We start from the raw sequence: 23906 nt of genomic DNA, 5'->3' as shown, positions 1-23906 counted from the left end.
TTTAAGTCTAGATTTTTTTAAACTTGCCATTCATTTTTGCAGAACTTTGTTATTTATATTTTCTTTTATCATATTAAACATACTTATTTATAATCCATGGCTATAATCAATTCTAGTTTTAAAGTCTTTATGTATTTGATTCTGTTATCTGAGATTTTTTTATTTATTTTTGGGTTTTTTCCTTTTCTGTTAATTCTTGTACAAGATGTCTCTTTGTATGATTTGTGATTTGATTGAGAGTTCACTTTTGTAAGTTTTTCTGTAGAAATGTTTGGGATGTGGGTTAAGCTGGTGTTACAGTCCACTTGGGTTGACAAAATACCATAAAGTAAGATACCATTATATAAATAAAACACCTATTCCTCATAGTTCTGAAGCCTGGTAACCCAAGATCAAGGCATTGGCAGACTCGGTGTCTGGTGAGGCACATTTTCTGATTCATAGAAGGCCATCACCTCACTTTGTTTCACATGGTAGAGGGGTGAGGTTGTCCCCTGAGGTCATCTTTATAAAGGCTCTATTCTCATTCACAAGGGCCCCACTCTTAGGACCTAATTACCACCCAGAGGCCTTATCTCCAGATACCATCACACTGAGGATTAGGTTTAAACATGAATTTTGCAGGGACACAGACATTCAGCCTATAGCATTTAGATTTCTCTAAACGTGACCTGGTTTACCTTTGCCAGCTCTGTGAGAGCACCACCAACCTGAAACCACTTTAAGGTAAATTATGTGCTTGAGTTTTTTCAGACACCTCAGGTAGATGAGATTATTGCCTTTGGTTTAAAAAAGTCTCAGAGGAGGTTTTTCCCCCTCCATCCTACTTTAAGGCTGCTTATAGGTAACTTTCTCTTGAGTCTTCTGGAAAAAGGCTGAAGAGACCTTCTGGGGGATCCTGGCTTTATGTGTAGAGTCTCTTATGAAATTTCTCATCTTGGCAGGAACCTGGCCTTTGTTTCTTCTTTCTATGCCTCATGAGACCATGACAACTAAAACTCTAATTCATCTGGTTTAGCCAAGACAAAGCTTGGTTTCAGCATTCTACTTATCTCTCACTAGTTTTTGGCTTCTGAGTAATCAGTCCTTACTTTCATGCTAGCTTATTAACAAATTTTCTATTTTTTTAAAAAATATTTAAAACCATTTTAAGTTGCTTTCAGTCTGAGAGTGAGACTATTTCATTACTGTCAGAAATGGAAGTCTACAAAGTGATTTTCTTCCAATTTTTTATTCTGAAAAATTCCAAATTTCCAGAAAAGGTAAAACAATAATACACGAATAGTATAGTACAAGAATAGTGTGTATATACTATCAGATCAGATCAGATCAGATCAGTCGCTCTTTGCGACCTCATGAATTGCAGCACGCCAGGCCTCCCTGTCCATCACCAACTCCCAGAATTCACCCAGACTCATGTCCATCGAGTCAGTGATGCCATCCAGCCATCTCATCCTCTGTCATCCCCTTCTCCTCCTGCCCCCAATCCCTCCCAGCATCAGAGTCTTTTCCAATGAGTCAACTCTTCGCATGAGGTGACCAAAGTACTGGAGTTGCAGCTTTAGCATCATTCCCTCCAAAGAAATCCCAGGGCTGATCTCCTTCAGAATGGACTGGCTGGATCTCCTTGCAGTCCAAGGGACTCTCAAGAGTCTTCTCCAAAACCGCAGTTCAAAAGCATCAATTCTCCAGCGCTCAGCCTTCTTCACAGTCCAACTCTCACATCCATACGTGACCACAGGAAAAACCATAGCCTTGACTAGACGGGCCTTTGTTGGCAAAGTGATGTCTCTGCTTTTGAATATGCTATCTAGGTTGGTCATAACTTTCCTTCCAAGGAGTAAGCGTCTTTTAATTTCATGGCTGCAGTCACCATCTGTAGTGATTTTGGAGCCCAGAAAAATAAAGTCTGATACTGTTTCCCCATCTATTTCCCATGAAGTGGTGGGACTGGATGCCATGATCTTCATTTTCTGAATGTTGAGCTTTAAGCCAACTTTTTCACTCTCCTCTTTCACTTTCATCAAGAGGCTTTTTAGTTCCTCTTCACTTTCTGCCAGAAGGGTGGTGTCATCTACATATCTGAGGTTATTGATATTTCTCCTGGCAATCTTGATTCCAGTTTGTGTTTCTTCCAGGCCAGTGTTTCTCATCATGTACTCTGCATATAAGTTAAATAAACAGGGTGACAATATACAGCCTTGACGAACTCCTTTTCCTATTTGGAACCAGTCTGTTGTTCCATGTCCAGTTCTAACTGTTGCTTCCTGACCTGCATACAAATTTCTCAAGAGGCAGATCAGATGGTCTGGTATTCCTATCTCTTTCAGAATATAGTTTAGTATATATACTATATATATATATATACACACATGTATACTTATATATATATAGTATATTATAGTACAAGAATAGTATCTTATACTTTATATAATAGTGCAAGAATAGTATCTATCTATCTATATATATAGTTGTTTAGTTGCTAAGTTGTGTCCAAATTTTTTGCTACTCCTATGGACTGTAGCCCACCAGGCTTCTCTTTCCATGGGATTTCCCAGGCAAGAATACTGGAGTGGGTTGCCCCTTCCTTCTCCAGGGGATCTTCCTGATGATCCAGGGATTGAACCTGCATTGGCAGATAGATTCTTTACCACTCAGCCACTAGGGAAGCTATACATACATACACACACACACACCCCTCCATATATCTTTATCTAGACACACACACACACACACACACACACACACCCCTCCATATATCTTTATCTAGACACACACACACACACACACACACACCTCCCCATATATCTTTATCTAGACCCAATTGTTAATATTTGGTTTGTATTTCTCTCTCTTTTGCTGAGCCATTTGAATATAAGTTTCAGAAGTCATGGCTCTTTACCTTTAATATTTCAGCTTGCATCTTCTAAAAATAAAAAAGTCTATATAGCCATAATTCCATGTTATATGTAAGAAAACGAACAGTAATTCCATAATATTGTCTAATATATAGTCTATATTCAAAATTTCCTGGTTGCTTTTCAACTGTCTTTTATAGTCACTTTTCTTCGACTCTTTTTTCTCTCTGTATTCCCTACCCACCTCTGATATAGAACCCCATCAAGATTCTTGAACTTTTCCTGGTCTGTTTTTTGTAAACAATAATGCTTATCAAGAGTCTGGGCTAGTTGTCTTATAGAATGTCTCAAATTCTAGATTTATTCCATAGTACTTTAAAAAAATATATATAAACAGATGAAGTTATTCTCATGTTTAAAATCTCTCACTGGCTTCTATAACATTTAAACAATAAAGCCCAAACATATTTCCCTGGTTTACAAAGGCCTACTGGAGCTGTAAGCTCTCCTCAGCCTCCTTCCAGCTTCTCAAACACAAAAAGCTACTCCTCACATTAAAATTTAGTCCTTGGATTGGAGGTTCCCTTCTGCCTAATGTGCTCTTCCCTGAGTTGTGCTGGAAACTTGTCTCTTTTTGATTATTAAAATCTCAGTTTGAATACTGTCTTCTCAGAGTGGCCTGTTTTACCTTGACACTCAATATAGAGCTGTCATTCAGTCACTCTCATATTCCCCTGCTTTGAATTCTCCTCATTGATATCGTTCTTATTTATTTTAATTGAATTCCAGGAGGGCAGGGCTGTGTTCTGTCCTGCTCACTACTATATTCCCAGCACCTAGGGCTTCCCAGGTGGCGCCAGTGGTAAAGAACCCGCCTGCCAATGCAGGAGACATAAGAGCCCCAGGAGATGCGAGTTCAATTCCTGGGTTGGGAAAATCACCGGAGAAGGAAATGACACCCCACACCAGTATTCTTGCCTGGAGAATTCTGCGGACAGAGGAACCTGGTGGGCTACAGTCCATGAAGTTGCAAAAAGTCGGACACAACTGAGCTGCACACACAGAGAGAACAGTTCCTAAAACATAGCAAAAACTCAGTAAATATTTGCTGAATACTGTGATGAATAAGCTGAAAGCTGAGGGCTGAAAAGAAGCCAAGCATTTAAAGAGCCTAGGAGGAAAAAACTCACAAAGGGAACTGACAGGGAATGCCCTGAGAGAACCCTGAGGCTTAGTCTATTCTAGGGTCCTGTGTCCTTGGAGGGAAGTGAACCCTCTGGAGGGAGAAATTCAAGAGAGTGAGGAGGTGGGCAGGGGAAGATGGAGTAGGGTTTTGTGGGTCATGGTAAGAAATTTAGATTTCATTTTAAACCAAATGAGAAGTCACTAAAGGTTATCAAGGAAAGCAGTGACACAATCTGATTTACACCTTTTAAAAGATATTCAACTTGAGTAAGATGGAGGTAACTAATATGAGTGACAGAAAGTCATATGTGTAAGAGAAGACTTGAAAGCGGGAAAGGAGGAAATGATGATTCATTTTGGACATGTTGAATTTGCTGTACTTCCTTTGTGGCTTTCGAATCAATACCCCAAAAAGATGAGTAAGAAGGGATTATAATACCTGAAATAGTTCAGTTCAGTTCAGTTGCTCAGTTGTGTCCGGCTCTTTGAGACCCCATGAATTGCAGCACGCCAGGCCTCCGTGTCCATCACCAACTCCCAGAGTCCACCCAAACTCATGTCCATTGAGTCAGTGATGCCATCCAGCCATCTCATCCTCTGTCATCCCCTTCTCCTCCTGCCCCCAATCCCTCCCAGCATCAGAGTCTTTTCCAATGAGTCAACTCTTCGCATGAGGTAGCCAAAGTATTGGAGTTTCAGCTTTAGCATCAGTCCTCCCAGTGAACACCCAGGACTGATCTCCTTTAGAATGGACTGGTTGGATCTCCTTGCAGTCCAAGGGACTCTCAAGAGTCTTCTCCAACACCAGAGTTCAAAAGCATCAATTCTTCGGCACTCAGCTTTCTTCACAGTCCAACTCTCACATCCACTCATGACTACTGGAAAAACTATAGCCTTGACTAGACGGGCCTTTGTTGGCAAAGTAATGTCTCTGCTTTTGAATATGCTATCTAGGTTGGTCATAACTTTCCTTCCAAGGAGTAAGCGTCTTTTAATTTCATGGCTGCAATCACCATCTGCAGTGATTTTGGAGCCCCCAAAAATAAAGTCTGACACTGTTTCCACTGTTTCCCCATCTATTTCCCATGAAGTGATGGGACCAGATGCCATGATCTTCATTTTCTGAATGTTGAACTTTAAGCCAACTTTTTCACTCTCCACTTTCACTTTCATCAAGAGGCTTTTTAGTTCCTCTTCACTTTCTGCCATAAGGGTGGTGTCATCTGCATATCTGAGGTTATTGATATTTCTCCCAGCAATCTTGATTCTAGCTTGTGCTTCTTCCAGCCCAGCGTTTCTCATGATGTACTCTGCATAGAAGTTAAATAAGCAGGGTGACAATATACAGCCTTGACAGACTCCTTTTCCTATTTGGAACCAGTCTGTTGTTCCATGTCCTGTTCTAACTGTTGCTTCCTGACCTGCATATAGGTTTCTCAAGAGGCAGGTCAAGTGGTCTGGTATTCCCATCACTTTCAGAATTTTCTACAGTTTATTGTGATCCACACAGTCAAAGGCTTTGGCATAGTCAATAAAGCAGAAATAGATGTTTTCCTGGAACTCTCTTGCTTTTTCCATGATCCAGTGGATGTTGGCAATTTGATCTCTGGTTCCTCTGCCTTTTCTAACACCAGCTTGAACATCTGGAAGTTCACAGTTCACGTATTGCTGAAGCCTGGCTTGGAGAATTTTGAGCATTACTTTACTAGCATGTGAGATGAGTGCAACTGTGCGGTAGTTTGAGCATTCTTTGGCATTGCCTTTCTTTGGGATGGGAATGAAAACTGACCTTTTCCAGTCCTGTGGCCACTGCTGAGTTTCCCAAATTTGCTGGCATATTGAGTGCAGCACTTTCACAGCATCATCTTTCAGGATTTGAAATAGCTCAACTGGAATTCCATCACCTCCACTAGCTTTGTTCATAGTGATGCTTTCTAAGGCCCACTTGACTTCACATTCCAGGATGTCGGGCTCTAGGTGAGTGATCATACCATTGTGATTATCTTGGTCATGAAGATCTTTTTTGTATAGTTCTTCTGTGTATTCTTGCCACCTCTTCTTAACATCTTCTGCTTCTGTTAGGTCCCTACCATTTCTGTCCTTTATCGAGCCCATCTTTGCATGAAATGTTCCCTTGGTATCTCTAATTTTCTTGAAGAGATCTCTAGTCTTTCCCATTCTGTTGTTTTCCTCTATTTCTTTGCACTGATTGCTGAGAAAGGCTTTCTTATCTCTTCTTGCTATTCTTTGGAACTCTGCATTCAGATGCTTATATCTTTCCTTTTCTCCTTTGCTTTTCACTTCTCTTCTTTTCACAGCTATTTGTAAGGCCTCCCCAGACCAGCCAGTTAATTCAGGTGTTTATAAGCTCCTGATATTAAGGGTAGTGGTTGACAATAATGATAATAGGTACCATTTATTGAGCAGTCAGGTTAACCACTTAAAACTTTCCTCACGTAAGCATCGCAACCACCCTTATTCAAAGAGGATTTACTATCTGTGTTTTACATTTGAGGAAACTAAGAACTGATGCTTTTGAACTGTGGTGTTGGAGAAGACTCTTGAGAGTCCCTTGGACTGCAAGGAGATCCAGCCAGTCCATTCTGAAGGAGATCAGCCCTGGGATTTCTTTGGAAGGAATGACGCTAAAGCTGAAACTCCAGTACTTTGGCCACCTCATGCGAAGAGTTGACTCATTGGAAAAGACTCTGATGCTGGGAGGGATTGGGGGCAGGAGGAGAAGGGGACAACAGAGGATGAGATGGCTGGATGGCATCACCGACTCGATGGACGTGAGTGTGAGTGAACTCCGGGAGCTGGTGATGGACAGGGAGGCCTGGCGTGCTGCGATTCATGGGGTCGCAAAGAGTCGGACACGACTGAGCGACTGAACTGAACTGAACTGAAGGCTAAAAAGGATAAAGCTAACCCATTCAAGATGAAGGAAATGGCAACCCACTCCAGTATTCTTACCTGGAGAATCCCATGGACAGAGGAGCCTGGCGTGGGATCGCAAGAGTCGGACACAACTTAGCAACTAACCCACCAACCTGTTCAAGGTCAATCAACCAGTAAGTGGCAGAGATGAAACTCAAATCTAGGTCTAGTTTGATGCCAAAGCTGTTATTTTAGCCACTTTTCCGTAACGCGTTCCTAATAGGAATGTTGCTTGGATCACTGGTTACGGCCATCATTCAGAGAGATACTGAAACTGGAGTTTTCTTAACACATTCTTAAGCCTGTAAAAACATTTAAACTTCATTTCAGTGGAGAAATATCTATTTGAGAAATAATCTGATTAAATTCATCAGATAATTAAACCAAGAGAGACTATAATCTTAATATTTTTGTAAAGAACAAACAGACCCATTTTTCAGTTAACTTGATATGAAGAGGAAATGAGCGTAAATAAAGCGTATTCTTCCTAGCGTATCTTGGAATGGAGCTGCTTAAAACGCAGCAAAGCTGCCTTCCAATTTTCCTGGGAACCAGCGATTCTGAAGTCAACACAAGTTTGCTTTTTTAACAGCTGGGAACACCAAGAATTGTCACACAGCCTCAAGAACTGAGGCTGCCTTGTTCAAACTCTCACACGGGGCCCTCTGTTCCTTTCACAGAGCCCTCTTTTTCTCAAACATCCCACAGATGCCGCTGGGAGACAGCCTCTGGGCCGGCACCAAGCCTTCAGGGCAGGAGGCACTTGTTTGGGATTCCCGTCTTTCAGTGGTCTTTCTGGTCTCGGCCAGACCGATCTAAAGGACGCTTTGCGGACGATATTTTTCGCCCACTCGTCAGTGCCTGAAGAAGAAACGGGAGGGCAGGAAAGTATTAATAACTTCGCTTTGGTGGTTGAGGACAGACCCTTGAGCAACGGAGGGACTAAGAGCCCACAGGCCCTCCCTCAACCTGACACGCAGTGCCCAGCCCAGCCCGGGGGGCGGAGGCAGCGCCCCGATCGCCCCGCCTCCCGCCGGCCATTGGCGGGTCCGAAAGACGCGGGGCGTCGTCGGTTTGAATGGGCGCGCCTGGAGCTGGGCGCAGGCGCAGACGAGGGGCGCGGTAGCGGGCGGGCGGCGCTGCGGGACCCTTGCGTGGCGGCCGACGCTGGGGGCGGTGAGGAGGGATCGGGACTTCTGGCCCACGTGACCTGGGGGCGGGGGGCACGCGCCGGCCTCCCGCGGTGCCTCCGCTTAGGGACCTGCCGCGGGAGCGGCCGCTGCCACCCGCCTGTTGCGCAGGTGGCTTCTGCTGCTGCAGCTTCGCCGTCTCCGCCGCGCTCCCTACACTCGCCGGCCCCCGGGAGGTGAGTTCGGAGGGGCGTTTGCGGACGCCAGACGGAGGGAGGTGACAGGGAGGGGGGGCGTGTGAGTGAGTAGGGGGCGGGCTCTGTGTCTGGGGTGTGGGGGCGATCTCCTTTGTTCGCGTCAGGAGGGGGCCGGAGTGGTCGCGGGGACGCAAGTCGAGAAATCAGAAATTCGGGGTGAGGAGTAGCCCGCTCCGGGTCGAGCACTCAGTTTCTTTCAGGTTGGACATTTAAAAATTAGAGTACATCCTAAGGGCTTTCTTCTCTAGTTTGTTCGTTTAGTAAAAAGGACAGTAGATACAAGAACAACTTACGTATTCTGAGTGTGAGTAACAAACAAAAACGCGAAACCCCGTGGAATTAAATCCGAGAAGGATGGCGTTTCTTGTGGTGAGTTTGCTGTCTAGAGCAGGCAGCCTTTGTCAGACACCTGCGTTTACCATACTGAAGTTAATGGACTCTGGGGAAATCAACCTGTCGCTTTACCATAGAAATTGATAGTTGGTGCAAAAAGTTTTCGTAAGCATTGAATGTCAAGAAAGCCCTTTGCTGAAAATCTATAGAGTATCTTGGAATAATAAGAAACCTATAGTTTCCTTGTTTAATGGTAACCAGTTAGCTCGTTTTTAAACTGGTATCATTTGAACTCTTAAAGAAAACGACTAAGGGTGGAAATTTTATTTGCTTTAATGTATAGTATAACCCTCCCGTGGAATTAAACGAAGTAGATTCTTGGCTTTCCTTTCACTTGGCTTGTATTGGAGTCTCTGGTGGCCTGTGTGGGAAGCTGAATTTTGAAGCTGCCACTTTAGAAGGGTGCACGGAAGATTTCCGGCTTGATAATCACCTGTGCGATTACCTGATAAATACCACTTTTGCTTGGCTTATCATTATTCAAGATGCAGCTTTGGCTGACCCTTTCGAAGTCAGTAATCATCGTTTAAAGGGGGCAGATCGCTTTTGGTTGATGTGTGAGTGTGTGTGTAGTGTGGAGGCTCAGGGGAGGAGGGACAGCTTACCTTGAAGCTGATACAGAGTAAAAAGTTATGTGTTACTGTTTTAGAAGGCATTCCCTCCAAATCCTCTTTGGCTGGATAAGCTGTTTAGTTGTATTAACTTCTGTTATTAAATCAGACATGCAGTGTTACAATGTTTTAATATAAATCTCAGACTTGGTACTAGGCTAATTAAAACAAAGATAGGATATAGTAGTTTTTAAAATGGCCTTGTTCTTAAGCATAAAATGTTTCTAATTTACCTAAAAGATAAAAACTTCGTAATTAGATCTCTGGAATTTTAAAATTGAAAACATGACATAGATTTAGACTAGCATTCTAAATCTAATAGACATGTGATTTTTTTTAAAATAACAATGGCAATTATGATTATTTCTACTATATTGAGTACTTTTGTTAAGTACCAGAGCCAGGCATTGAGGTGCTTTTTGTAAATCATATCTCTAATCACCAAGACACATGTTGGATAAGTTTCACTATGCCAAACTAACCCTGAGAGTTTAACTAGATCATTTAAGTAGTAACTAGTCACTGTGCAGAGATTCAAAACATGGCCAAGTCCCAGTTGCTTCTGTGTTTCTTTAAATCTCTGGGTCTCTGGATTCCATTTGTAGAGACATAATCCCACTTTTAAGATGCCTGTATATGCTGTGTTTTGCTGTGAACTATACAGAAATATTTCAGCCCTTCTTTTTGGACAGCTGTTCTCCTTTCAATACTTTATAAATCACATAACACTTTCAATATCCTTCTAATTGTCCTTATAAAAACAGTAAAAATATGAGTAAGATTCTTCCTGAGTTATTTACATAAATATAAATATCCATTTTACTGTGGAGCAGAAATGTACTCAAGTCTGGTTTTCTCACTACCATAGGATTCTTCGCTTCTTTACAGTTCTTACCTTCTTCAGGCAAGAAATCAAAAAAGTTTGTTGGACATCGATTCTGTGCAAAGCAATTTGCTTGGTGTTGTGAGATGAGGAGAGAAGGCTTTATTTTCATGAATGGTTTCTGGAGTTTTTGAAGTAACTTTCTTCTGTCTGTCAGTTTATCTTGCTAACACAGATCCAACTTTTCAATTCCTTCGTTGAAAAAATCACAAGATTTCTTATCATACAAATACAAGGCCAAATACTCCTTCAGCCAAATGTGTATTCAGAGTCTCTCACAATTTAGTGCCTTCTTAGACTTCTCTTTTCTGACTCCTCACCCCAGAAAGTGGCACACTTTCTCTACAGTCCCACCCCCCTTTGCTTTTGTGTGAGCATTTCCCCGTGACTAAAATGCCTTTTCTCAATTTACCTAGTAGTAAGGTTTACCCATCCTTCAAGTTGCAGAACAGATTTCCTTGCCTCAAAAAAACTTTTCTTAGTCCTTTTAACTTAGAATTATTCTTCCAATATCATCTCAAAACATTACTGAATTGAATAGAAACATTTTCACACAGAATGGTGATAACTTTTGGAAGGAGAAAGCAGTTATATTTTCCCATGAAGAATTCTGAATTCAAACTCTCCAGGGATTCTTTTAAGGCATATATAATCATTTTACATTTGGGATTTATTTCTCCTTAAAAATGTATTTGAAACCAGTTTTGTCATTTCATAGTTTTTCTGTTAAGAGAACTCATTCATTGTCATTTACTAATTCAAGAACAAGGCTCAGTAGACGGAACCACTTCTTTTCTCTTTCGCTGTTTAGTTCTTCATACATATATTAATTGGTTTAAGCTGGTGGCTGACCAACATTGGTAGTAGTAAAGGGCTGTGAGTTGTATTTTCTGGTGACTTGGTGACCAGTTTTTCTCCAAGTTATGTTCTCCCCATTGTTTACAAATAAGTATTTCTTTTTTTTCTGTCATAGTAATGTGTTCATAAGATGATGTTTATTTTGTATTCTTTGAAAGCTCCTATTAATTGCATTAAGTTTATCCATTAACTTATTTATTAACAAAAGGTACAGATTGGAAAGGGCAATGATTAATGTATATATTTAGGGTTTTTTTTTTTTTTTTAAGGAAGTCGAGCTTAGTGTGAATCATAGGGTTTTTGGATTGCAGACATTTTTCTTGTGATTACCTGGCCTTATAACCTGAGTAGTCATTTGTAATGTACTGAAAATATAATTGGAGTTGATTGAATTTAGAATTTTTAAAAAATTATCATTGTGTCTTCTATAATCTTGATATTAAAATACTGCTTTGTATCCAATTTTACATGGTTACAGTAATTAACTAAAAGTAACTTATATGTTTAATTGAAACTCTAAAAGGTTATTGATTTTACTAATGATTAAAAGTACAGTATATTCAAAATTTTTTATAGGAGGAAAAATTAACATTATTTGTAAACTCTGGACTTCACTTTGAGGAGAAATAAGACCAAGTAATAGGGAGAAAACTACTAATTTTAGTCTAATGAACACAGATGAGACTTTTCTCCTTTAGTTGGACATACTTATATTTTTAAATATAAGTAAGTAGTCTTGTTGAAATAGGATTTTTGATTAACTGCTTTGCAGGGGAAAAAGGTAACCAAGGTTAGAGCTGTTGCATAAAAGAAACTAACTTTGGTTCTTGAAATTTTTAGGCAACTACCTCATCATACCCCATTCAGCAGTTTCAATGATTAGCGTGGTCACTGGCATAATTCATACTGGCTCCATATATAATCTAAAAATAGAGCCCCTTTCTAGTCTATCACCTTCCTCTCAGGAAAATATTCAGTATTCAGCTTCTTTCTGCTTTATCATGGGCTGCCAAACCCTAAGACACTTAAGAGGCTGCCTGTACAGTAATGATTATATCTGCAGTGCTTCGTGTAGGGACTGTTGGAAACTAATGTGAACTACAGACATTCAGCATGTCTCTTGTACGTAGCCTCATACACTTGGTCCTTTCTCACTGTTTAACAGCAGTGCTGAGATGAAAGCTTGAACTAGTCAAATCTATCTTCTAGATTCCATTTTGTTTTAGTATGTATCTAATTTGAAATTTCACGTATGACTTTTTTAAGTATTTTGATTATCCAGGGAGTATATTCTTTGAAGTCCTTTTAGCTTTATGTGATGGATAGAAATATAAATATTCTTCACCAAAATGGAAGATTATGTATAGTTTAGTTGTTTAGAATGGTGAACTTTTAGGTGTAAACCTTTGAAAACATGATGGGGAATTCTTATATTACTAAAATTGTTTTTGGATTATACCACTTTGAAATAGTTGCATTCATTGTTTTGCCTTTTAACGTCCACAGCTGTGAACCTAAATTTCTTTTGTTCTGATCTGCCAAGAATAAATACGAGAGTTTAAAATCAATAGTGCTTTGACTTTGCATGTATTTGCTGTTTTTCAAAATGATCCATGAGGATTAATTTCAAAATAAATAAGAACTCTTCTGACTGGTGGTGTGCCTTTAAGATATAGGTTTACTTGGAATCTAGAACTATTATTCTAATCTAGTCTTTGAATTTATTCTTTTTATTTTGCTGATCAGTGGTCACAAGCAGCTTATTAGAAAGTCTTTATAATAAAATATATATTTAGTAAGCAGTTACAGTTATTGTTTTTTAACCTAACTTGGCCTAACATCTTATAGACTTATATTGATTGTTGCAAACTTAAAGGTTAGCAATAAGTTAAGATGTAACCTTAGTTGATGTACATACTTTAGGATTATATATTTGCTAAAAGAAAACTTTATTGATTCAGTTTTTACAGCATACTCTGGCAAATTCTCCTTTCTCCAGAATGATAGAGAAAGAAATGATCTGCTTTACTATGCACTATTATTTTTTTTATTAATTTTGAATTATGTAATTTACATTTGATATATATGACAGTTATCAGTTAACGCTAAAACTATATGTAACAGTATAGATAGATATAGATACACAGATGCATATAATCTGAAATTATGTTTAATTCACAGTATTACACAACACTTATATTATTGGTAGAAAATATGTTGAATAAAGAATCAGACCTTTTTTGCATTGCCTTATTTTTTTATCCCCTAGCAATTTCTCCTTAATTTTGCCACTGAATCATCACAGTTTTTAACAGTGTTTAAATCTCATTGGTACTTTACAAATTTTAATCTAAGAAATATTAATCTCTCATTCTATTTCCCCCATTCCCATCCTTCCCCATTTATCAAGTTTTATCTGATTTAAAATTATCTTAAGTTTGATATCTTTTTGTTTCTTGTGAACATAGCACTTACCAAGCACAAGTTTAATATAAATATTCCATTTATTTCATCTCTGAAGTATGACTCTTACAGTCCAGTTCATCAGTTACTGTGCATATTGCTACTGTTCCACCTATCCTCATAATTGGAAGTCTTGTAAGCAGCTGTCACTGTTTGACCTTTGCCCCTCTTCAAGCCATAGGGCATTATTTTCATTTTTCTGTAGGTACTCTTAGCTAGGTTACTTAATCAAGTACCTAGTGTTTCTTGATCCTGACTTCACTTTCTTTAGGCACTAATTTCTCACATCAGTCTTATTCTGATGGCAGAATAATTTTTCTTTGACTGGCTCAACACCTGCCACACTGAAATCAAGCTCTGAACTCCTGTTGGACTCTGCTTACTATAGCTTTTGCTTTTTCTTACACACTGAATACTCTAAGTAAACTTCCTGCTTTTACCTTCCTACTTTGAATTTTTCATGCATTGTTCCTTATATTTGCCATCCTGTTGCCTCTATATCGTTCAGATAAAATGTAACTAGAAATAGATGGTTGAATCAGATGACAAGCCATATTTAGACCATCTACAAATAAATTAGTGTATATTTCACAGTTCAGTTCAGTTCAGCCAGTCAGTCATGTCCAACGCTTTGCGACCCCATGAATCACAGCATGCCAGGCCTCCCTGCCCATCACCAACTCCTGCAGTTCACTCAGACTCAACGTCCATCAAGTCAGTGATGCCATCCAGCCATTTCATCCTCTATCATCCCCTTCTCCTCCTGCCCCCAATCCCTGCCCGCATCAGAGTCTTTTCCAATGAGTCAACTCTTCACATGAGCTGGCCAAAGTACTGGAGTTTCAGCTTTAGCATCTTTCCTTCCAGAGAACACCCAGGGCTGATCTCCTTTAGAATGGACTGGTTGGATCTCCTTGCAGTCCAAGGGACTCTCAAGAGTCTTCTCCAACACCATAGTTCAAAAGCATCAATTCTTCGGCGCTCAGCCTTCTTCACGGTCCAACTCTTACATCCACACATGACCACTGGAAAAACCATAGCCTTGACTAGACGGGCCTTTGTTGGCAAAGTAATGTCTCTGCTTTTGAATATGCTATCTAGGTTGGTCATAACTTTTCTTCCAAGGAGTAAGCGTCTTTTAATTTCATGGCTGCAGTCACCATCTGCAGTGATTTTGGAGCCCAAAAAATAAAGTCTGACACTGTTCCCCCATCTATTTCCCATGAAGTGATGGGACCAGATGCCAACTGGTTTAAGCCAACTTTTTCACCCTCCTCTTTCACTTTCATCAAGAGGCTTTTTAGTTCCTCTTCACTTTCTGCCATAAGGGTCGTGTCATCTGCATATCTGAGGTTATTGGTATTTCTCCTGGCAATCTTGATTCCAGCTTGTGTTTCTTCCAGTCCAGCGTTTCTCATGACGTACTCTGCATAGAAGTTAAATAAGCAGGGTGACAATATACAGCCTTGACAGACTCCTTTTCCTATTTGGAACCAGTCTGTTGTTCCATGTCCTGTTCTAACTGTTGCTTCCTGACCTGCATACAGGTTTCTCAAGAGGCAGGTCAGGTGGTCTGGTATTCCCATCTCTTGAAGAATTTTCCACAGTTTATTGTGATCCACACTGTCAAAGGCTTTGGTATAGTCAATAAAGCAGAAATAGATGTTTTTCTGGAACTCTCTTGCTTTTTTTGATGATCCAGCGGATGTTGGCAATTTGATCTCTGGTTCCTCTGCCTTTTCTAACACCAGCTTGAACATCTGGAAGTTCACGTTTCACGTATTGCTGAAGCCTGGCTTGGAGAATTTTGAGCATTACTTTACTAGCATGTGAGATGAGTGCAATTGTGCGGTAGTTTGAGCATTCTTTGGCATTGCCTTTCTTTGGGATTGAAATGAAAACTGACCTTTTCCAGTCCTGTGGCCACTGCTGAATTTCTCAAATTTGCTGACATATTGAGTGCAGCACTTTCACAGCATCATCTTTCAGGACTTGAAATAGCTCCACTGGAATTCCATCACCTCCACTGGCTTTGTTCGTAGTGATGCTTCCTAAGGCCCACTTGACTTCACATTCCAGGATGTCGGGCTCTAGGTGAGTGATCATACCATCATGATTATCTTGGTTGTTAAAATCTTTTTTGTATAGTTCTTCTGTGTATTCTTGCAACCTCTTCTTAACATCTGCTTCTGTTAGGTCCCTACCATTTCTGTCCTTTATCGAGCCCATCTTTGCATGAAATGTTCCCTTGGTATCTCTAATTTTCTTGAAGAGATCTCTAGTCTTTCCCATTCTGTTGTTTTCCTCTATTTCTTTGCACTGATTGCTGAGAAAGGCTTTCTTATCTCTTCTTGCTATTCTTTGGAACTCTGCATTCAGATGCTTATATCTTTCCTTTTCTCCTTTGCTTTTCACTTCTCTTCTTTTCACAGCTATTTGTAAGGCCTCCCCAGACAGCCATTTTGCTCTTTTGCATTTCTTTTCCATGGGGATGATCTTGGTCCCTGTCTACTGTACAATGTCACGAACCTCAGTCCATAGTTCATCAGGCACTCTATCTATCAGATCTAGTCCCTTAAATCTATTTCTCACTTCCACTGTATAATCATAAGGGATTTGATTTAGGTCCTACCTGAATGGTCTAGTGGTTTTCCCCACTTTATTCCATTTCAGTCTGAATTTGGCAATAAGGAGCTCATGATCTGAGCCACAGTCAGCTCCCGGTCTTGTTTTTGCTGTCTGTATAGAGCTTCTCCATCTTTGGCTGCAAAGAATATACTTACAGATACCTAATTTGACAGAAAATAGTTTACCTAAGGTAGTTACTTGAGTTTATTTTATAAGTGGATGTTTCAGCATCCTACTTTCTACCCCATTAGCACTATGATGTGTATTATTGCTCTAACCTGTACCCTGAATTCTAAAGTGGAAGAATTTTATTTAAATATGTCCTTCATTCTTCCTCAATATTTATTCCAGTTCCAATTTATAAACAGCTACTATGTCTGATTTGAAACATTACAACTGAAAGGGATTTGGGGAATTTGAATATTGTACTTTAGAGGGAATTATTAAGATAAGAGAAGTTTAAAGAATTTAAATTATCAAACCTGGAGGCAAGAAAAGTAAGTTATATTTATTATCGAATGGGTTTTACTAGTATATAGAGATACATGAATGAAAGAATCAGACCAAAAGTTATTGGCATTTAGGTTACAGTCAGGAGTAGATAGTTTAAATGAATCGAAATGTGTGTGTGTTAGTTGCTCAGTCACGTCCGACTCTTTGCGACCCCATGGACTGTAGCCCACCAGTCTCTTCTGGCCATGGGATTCTCCAGGTAAGAATACTGGAGTGGGTTACCATTGCCTTCTCCAGTAAATCAAAATAAGGACAAAAAATAGACAGTTAACTCTTGAAAACTGTGGAGGTGTGGGGTGCTGACCCCTTGTGCAGTGGAAAATCCATTAATAATTTTACATTTGGCCCCTCTGTATCCATGGTTCTACATCTGTGAAGTGAAGGGAAGGGAAAGTTGCTCAGTCATTTCCGACTCTTTGTGACCCCACGGACTATACAATCCATGGAATTCTCCAGGCCAGGATACTGGAGTGGGTAGCCTTTCCCTTCTCCAGGGAATCTTCCCAAGTCAGGGATCGAACCCAGGTCTCCCACATTGCAGGCAAATTCTTTACCAGCTGAGCCACAAGGGAAGCCTAAGAATACTGGAGTGGGTATCTTATCCCTTCTCCGACAGTGTGGATTGTATAGTACTATAGCATGTATTTATTGAAAAAAGTTCCCCTATAAGTGGACCTGTGGAGTTCAGACCCATTCAAAAAGATCAGCTGTAATTGTAACTGTCTATCCCCTGTTTTTCCTAGTCACCTAGTTTGAAGATACTTTGTTGCCAGTGGAGTATAACAAGTCTGGGATTTATTGTTTACTCTGATTGCATACCTTGGATAGTGTCTAGAAGTCTGACTGGGTATGTAACTGGGGAGTCTGCCTGTTTTGACTTCCTAATCAGGTAATTAGACATGAGGCAGTCTACATGCTTCTGTCAGTTTCTAGGATATGGAAAGTACTTATTGCTTTCTCTTTATCTATAGTCAGACCAAAAAATGCTGTAAGTTAACAATTTTGTTAGCAGTGTGGTTTTTGGAGCATTGCTGTTAAACGTGGGAGTGGGAGGTGTTTTTAAGGGCATATGTGTTCTTTGTAAATTATTAGTTGTAAGTCTTAATGGAGAGTGGAAGTTAAACTTGATGACTTCTTAATATTCTTTCAAACCTGTAATTTCCATTCCATTTCCTGGTCCTGTCATTAAATTTTCTTATCTTAATGAAAAATTTATGATTTAATATTATTGTAAATTTTATTAGTGTTGTACTAGTAATACATAAAAATATGCAGTGAGTTTGTTAACTCCATGTGGAGCATGAATGAACATATTGTTAATAAACTGGTTAGAGATTTTTGCAACATGAATCATTGAATAAAGAATTACTTGTTTGTTCAAGAAAGTAGAGTGGGGCAAAAATAGCCTCTTCAATAAGTGGCGTAGGGAAAACTGGACAGCTACATGCAAAAGAATGAAATTAGAACACTTCCTAACACCATACACAAAGATAAACTCAAAATGAATTAAAGGCCTAAATGTAAGACCAGAAACTATAAAACTCTTAGAGGAAAACATAAGCAGAACACTCAATGACATAAATCAAAGCAAGACCTTCTATGACCCACCTCCTAGAGTAATGGAAATAAAACCAAAAATAAACAAGTGGTACTACTTGATTAAACTCAAAAAAGCATTTGCACAACATGGTGAGAAAACAGCCCTCAGAATGGGAGAAAATAATAGCAAAGGAAACAACTGACAAAGAATTAATTTCCAAAATACACAAGCAGTTCATACAGTTCAATATCAGAAAAACAAACAACCCAATCAAAAAGTGGGAAAAAGACCTAAACAGACATTTCTCCAAAGAAGAAATACAGATGTCTAACAAATGAAAAGATGCTCAACATGGCTTATTATTAGAGAACTGCAAATCAAAACTACAATGAGATACCACCTCACACCAGTCAGAATAGCCATCATCAAAAAGTCTACAAACAGTAAATGCTGGAGAGAGTGTGGAGAAAAGGGAACCCCCTTGCATTGCTGGTAGGAATAGAAACTGATGCAGCCACTATGGAAGACAGGATGGAGAGTCCTTAAAAAACTAGGAATAAAACCACCATATGACCACCATACGACCTGGCAATCTCATTTCTAGGCATATACCCTGAGGAAACCCAAACTGAGAAAGACACATGTACCCCAGTGTTCATTGCAGCACTATTTACAATAGCTAGAACATGGAAGCAACCTAGATGTCCATTGACAGATGACTGGATAAAGAAGCTGTGGTACATATACATAATGGAATACTACTCAGCCATAAAAAGGAACACATTTGAGTCATTTCTAGTGAGGTGGACGAATCTAGAGCCTATTATATAGAGTGAACTCAGAAGTATAAATATCATGTACTGACACATATATATGTAATCTAGAAAGATGGTACTGATGAATTTATTTTCAGGGCAGCAGTGGAGAAACAGACATAGAAAACAGACCTAAGGACATGGGGTGGGGGGCGGGGGGAGAAGGGAGAGGGTGAGTTGTATAGAGAGAGTAACATGGAAATTTACAATACCATAAGTGAAATAGATAGCCAATGGGAATTTGCTGTATGACTCAGGGAACTCAAGCAGGGGCTCTGCGACAGTCTAGAAAGGTGGGATGGGGAGGGAGATGGAAGGGAGATTCAGGAGGGAGGTGTACCTATGGCTGATTCTGGTTGATGTGTGACAGAAAACCACAAAATTCTGTAAAGCAAATATCCTTCAATTAAAAAAATGAAGTGGCAAAAAAAAAAAAAAGAATTACTTGTTTGTTCAGTGACTAAATGTAAGATAAATACCACTTAATTGTTACAGAGATTGAATTTAAGAGTAACTTTTGGGGGATACTCTCCCATTGAAAATAGTAAAACCATTTATAAATTGTCTTGGTAAAGTGGTGAAATACATTCTTTTACAGTTCTGTATGCAGTCCTAATCAAGTAAGGTATTATGCAGCTCCATTTATATACATCTGTTAATTTAATTAATACTTATTTTTTTAATAAGTATGAAGTTAACTTTTTTTTTTAATACTTGGTGAGCTTGGGGATTTCATTATGATACCACGGCTGGAAAAATATTTCAATTAAATTGTAATTTAACTTAATTCTAATACCTCACCTTCTGCCCCATACTATAAATAACCTAAACCTCAAAGTGGTAGTGGAAAACAGTTTAATTGACAGTTTAGCTGTTGTGTAATTTAAATGCACTTTGGAGCTGTTGCTCTGAATACACTAATTCCCTTAATGTGTCTGCATGCCATGTCGCTTCAGTCATGTCTGACTCTTTGCAACCCTGTGGACCATAGCCTGCCAGGCTCTTCTGTCCATGGGATTCTCCAGGCAAGAATACTGGAGTGGGTTGCCATACCCTCCTCCAGGGAATCTTCCTGACCTAGGGATTGAACCTGTGTTTCTTGTGTCTCCTACAGTGGCAGGTGGTTCTATACCACAAGCACCAGCTGGGAAGCCCAGTTTCCTAAATGTTTTTTATTAAAGAAAAAAAGTACAATGAATTCTAAACAAAAGGAAAAAGAGGAGATTTGTTGGTTTAATAACCATTACCCATCTTTTCCTCCTTTCTTAAGATACTGCTTTATTTGTTGGCCAGGAGAGAGGATAAGAGGAATAATATTTTGTGTTTCTTATATGCCACTTTGGTTATTAATATGAAAACCTCATTCGCTCTAGGAAGTCCCTCTAGACTAATCCTTTCTACCTTGCTCCGCCTGCTCTGTTCCCTACTATCCTCTCTAATTATAGTTAATTAACAAAGCAGTGAATGTGTATTAGTTAGAGTCTAGTTTATATTATAGCTGAAATACTTAAAAGGATGTTATGTGGAAAAGGAGTTAGGCTTTACTGGATGCCAGTAGAAGGGAGAAATGGGTAGAAATGGAAAGATTGCTCAAAATATGGAATAGCTTGCTAAAAGGACTATTCAAAATTAGGATTAGCTGCCTTGTAACCTTTCTGGGAATGTGGTAGTAATATGTTGGACTAGCTCACCTATGGGGTTGTTTATAACACTGGATTCCAGGAATACATACACACTCACACAGACACACATATGTATAATTTTGTTTATGTAAGCACATATATCTTATTTTTACCTTGTTTCTCTTAACTGTTACCTTAAAGGTTGTAGTTTAATTTCCTTTTTGATTCCATTGTTGATCCGTTGAGGTTTTTCAGTAGCATATTGTTTAATCTCCATGTAATTATTTTTTTCCTCATTTCTTCTTCTGTGGTTAATTTCTGATTTCATGGTGTTATGGTCAGAAAGGATGCTTGAGTTAATTTCTGTACTCTTAAATTTGTTGAGGCTTCTTTTATGCCCTGGTATGTGATCAGTCCTGGAAAATGTTCCATATGCACTTGAAAAGAATCTATATTCTGGTTTTTTGGATGTCTTGTCCTGAAAATATCAATTAAGTCTAACTGTTCTGTTACATTATTGAGTATCTCTGTTGCCATGTTGATTCTCTGAATGAAAGATCTGTCCACTGAAGTGAGTAGTGTGTTGAAAAGTCTCCTACTATTATTGTATTCCTATTCATTTTTCCCTTTATATCTATTAGTATTTGTTTTATGTATTGGGCACTCCCTTATTAGATGCATATATGTTTAATTCTTTTTTAACACCAAAAACATTTTGTATTGGGGTATAGCTGATTAACAATGTTCTGGTGGTTTCAGGTGAACAGCAAAGAGACTCAGTCATACATATACATGTATCTGTTCCCCCTCAAACCCCCGACTCATCCAAGCTGGCACAGAACATTGAGCAGAGTTCCATGTGCTATACAATAGGTCTTTGTTGGTTATCCATTTTAAATACAGCGGTGTGTACTTGACTTTCCCAAAGTCCCTAACTGTCCCTTCCCCCTGGCAACCATAAGTTGATTTTCTAAGTCCATGAGTCTCTTTCTGTTTTGTAAATAAGTTCATTTGCATGATTTCTTTTAGATTCCTTATGTAAGGAATGTCATATGATATATCTCTTCACTGACTTACTTCACTCAGTATGGCATTCTCTAGGTCCATCCACGTTGCTTCAAAAGACCCTATTTCATTCTTTATAATGGCTCAGTAATAGTCTAGTCTATTGTATATGTATAGCATATCTTCTTTATCCATTCTTGTGTCAACAGACATTTAGGTTGCTTCCATGTCTTGGGTATTATAAACAGAGCTGCAGTGAACATTGGGGTGCATGTATCTTTCTGGGCCATGTTTTTCTCTGGATATATGCCCAGGAGTGGGATTGTAGAGTCATGTGGTAGCTCTGTTTTTTAGTTTTTTAAGGAAAATCCGTACTGTTCTCCGTAGTGGCTATACCAATTTACATTCCTGCCAACTGTGCCAGAGGGTTTCTTTGTCCCCACACCCTCTACAGCATTTGTTGTTTGTGGATTTTTTGATGATAGCCATTCTGACTGGTGTGAGGTGATATCTCATGGTAGTTTTGATTTGCATTTCTTTGAACACTAGTGATGTTGAACATTTTTTCATGTGCCTATTGGCTATCTTTATGTCCTCTTTGCAGAAATGTCTATTCAGGTCTGCCCATTTTTTGAGTGGGTTGTTTGTATCGATGCTAGTAAGCCTAATAAGCTGTAAATTTTGGAGACTTAATTCCTTATTGGTCACATCATTTGCAAATGTTTTCTCCCAATCTGTGGGCTCTCTTTTCATTTTGTCTATCATTTCCTTTATTGTGCAAAAGCTTTTGAGTTTAAGTAGGTCCCATTTGTTTATTTTTGCATTTATTTCCATTATTCTGGGACATGGATTAAAAAGATGTTGCTGTGATTTATGTCAGAGTATTCTGCCTATGTTTTCCCCTAGGAGTTTTATAGCGTCCAGTCTCACATTTACGTCTTTAATCCATTTTGAGCTTTTTTGTGTGTATGGACTTAAGGAATGATCTAATTTCATTTTTTTTTTTAACATGTGGCTGTCCAGTTTTCCCAGCACCATTTGTTGAAGAGACTCTTTCCAACATTGTGTAGTCTTGACTCCTTTGTCATAGATTAATTGACCATAGGTGCATGGGCTATTTCTGGGTTTTCTATCCTGTTCTGTTGTCTATATTTCTATTTTTGTACTGGTTACATACTGTTTTGATGACTGTAGCTTTGTAGTATAGTTGGAGGTCATGGAGCCTGATTCTTCCAGCTCTGTTTTTCTTTTAAAGATTGCTTTGGCTATTTGGGGTCTTCTGTATCTCCATACAAATTTTGAGATTTTTGTGTGTGTTAGTTCTATGAAAAAATGCCATTGGTAATTTGATAGAGATTACATTGAGTCCGTAGATTGCCTTGGGTAGTATAATCATTTTTACAACATTGATTCTTCCAATCCATGAACATGGTATATCTTTCCATCTGTTTATGTCATCTTCAAGTTCTTTCATCAGCATCTTATAGTTTTCACAGTACAGGTTTTCAGTTGTCTGAAACAGAGTTTTCAGTTATCTCCTTCAGTTCAGTTCAGTCACTCAGTTGTGTGCAACTCCATGGACTGCAGCACGCAAGGCTTCCCTGTCTGTCACCAACTCCCAGAGCTTGCTCAAACTCATGTCCATCGAGTCAGTGATGCCATCCGATCATCTCATCCTCTGTCATCCCCTTCTCCTCCTGCCTTCAGTCTTTCCCAGCATCAGGGTCTTTTCCAGTGAGTCAGTTCTTCGCATCAGATAGCCAGAGTTTGGGAGCTTCAGCTTTAGCATCAGTCCTTCCAATGAATATTCAGGACTGATTTCCTTTATGATTGACTGGTTTGATCTCCTTGCAGTCCAAGGGACTCTCAAGAGTCTTCTCCAACACCACAGTTCAAAAGCATCAATTCTTTGGCGCTTTTTTTATGGAATACTCTCACATCCATACATGACTACTGGAAAAACCATAGCTTTGACTAGACAGACCTTTGTTGGCAAAGTAGCGTCTCTCTTTTTAATATGCTGTCTAGGTTGGTCATAGCTTTTCTTCCAAGGAGCAAGCATCTTTTAATTTAATGGCTGCAATTACATTCTGCAGTGATTTTGGAGCCCAAGAAAAGAAAGTCTGTCACTGTTTCCAGTGTCCAGTCCCATCACTTCATGGCAATTAGATGGGAAAACAATGGATACAGGTTTATTATATATGGCCT

At 39.3% G+C, this 23906-nt stretch overlaps 1 protein-coding gene across 6 annotated transcripts in view; it reads left to right on the top strand.

The window, feature by feature from the left end:
- The window catches only part of GPSM2 (G protein signaling modulator 2), an 86745-nt gene that overhangs the window by 25193 nt on the left and 37646 nt on the right, over positions 1 to 23906 (top strand). The window contains exon 1 of one of the 6 annotated variants that reach the window (XM_061410981.1): positions 7619 to 8346. The exons of 1 other annotated variant lie outside the window; for it this stretch is intronic. The gene's annotated coding sequence lies outside the window, so the exon portion shown is untranslated. Of the gene's footprint in view, positions 1 to 7618; positions 8347 to 8456; positions 8737 to 23906 lie in introns of those variants that run through there. 4 more of the 6 variants (XM_061410983.1, XM_061410984.1, XM_061410982.1 and 1 more) reach the window with 4 other exon arrangements.

Source organism: Bos javanicus, chromosome 3 (assembly GCF_032452875.1).
Source record: "Bos javanicus breed banteng chromosome 3, ARS-OSU_banteng_1.0, whole genome shotgun sequence".
NCBI classification, from domain to species: domain Eukaryota; kingdom Metazoa; phylum Chordata; class Mammalia; order Artiodactyla; family Bovidae; genus Bos; species Bos javanicus.
Note: the sequence above shows the minus strand (reverse complement) of the source record. Positions and strands in the feature narration are given on the sequence as shown.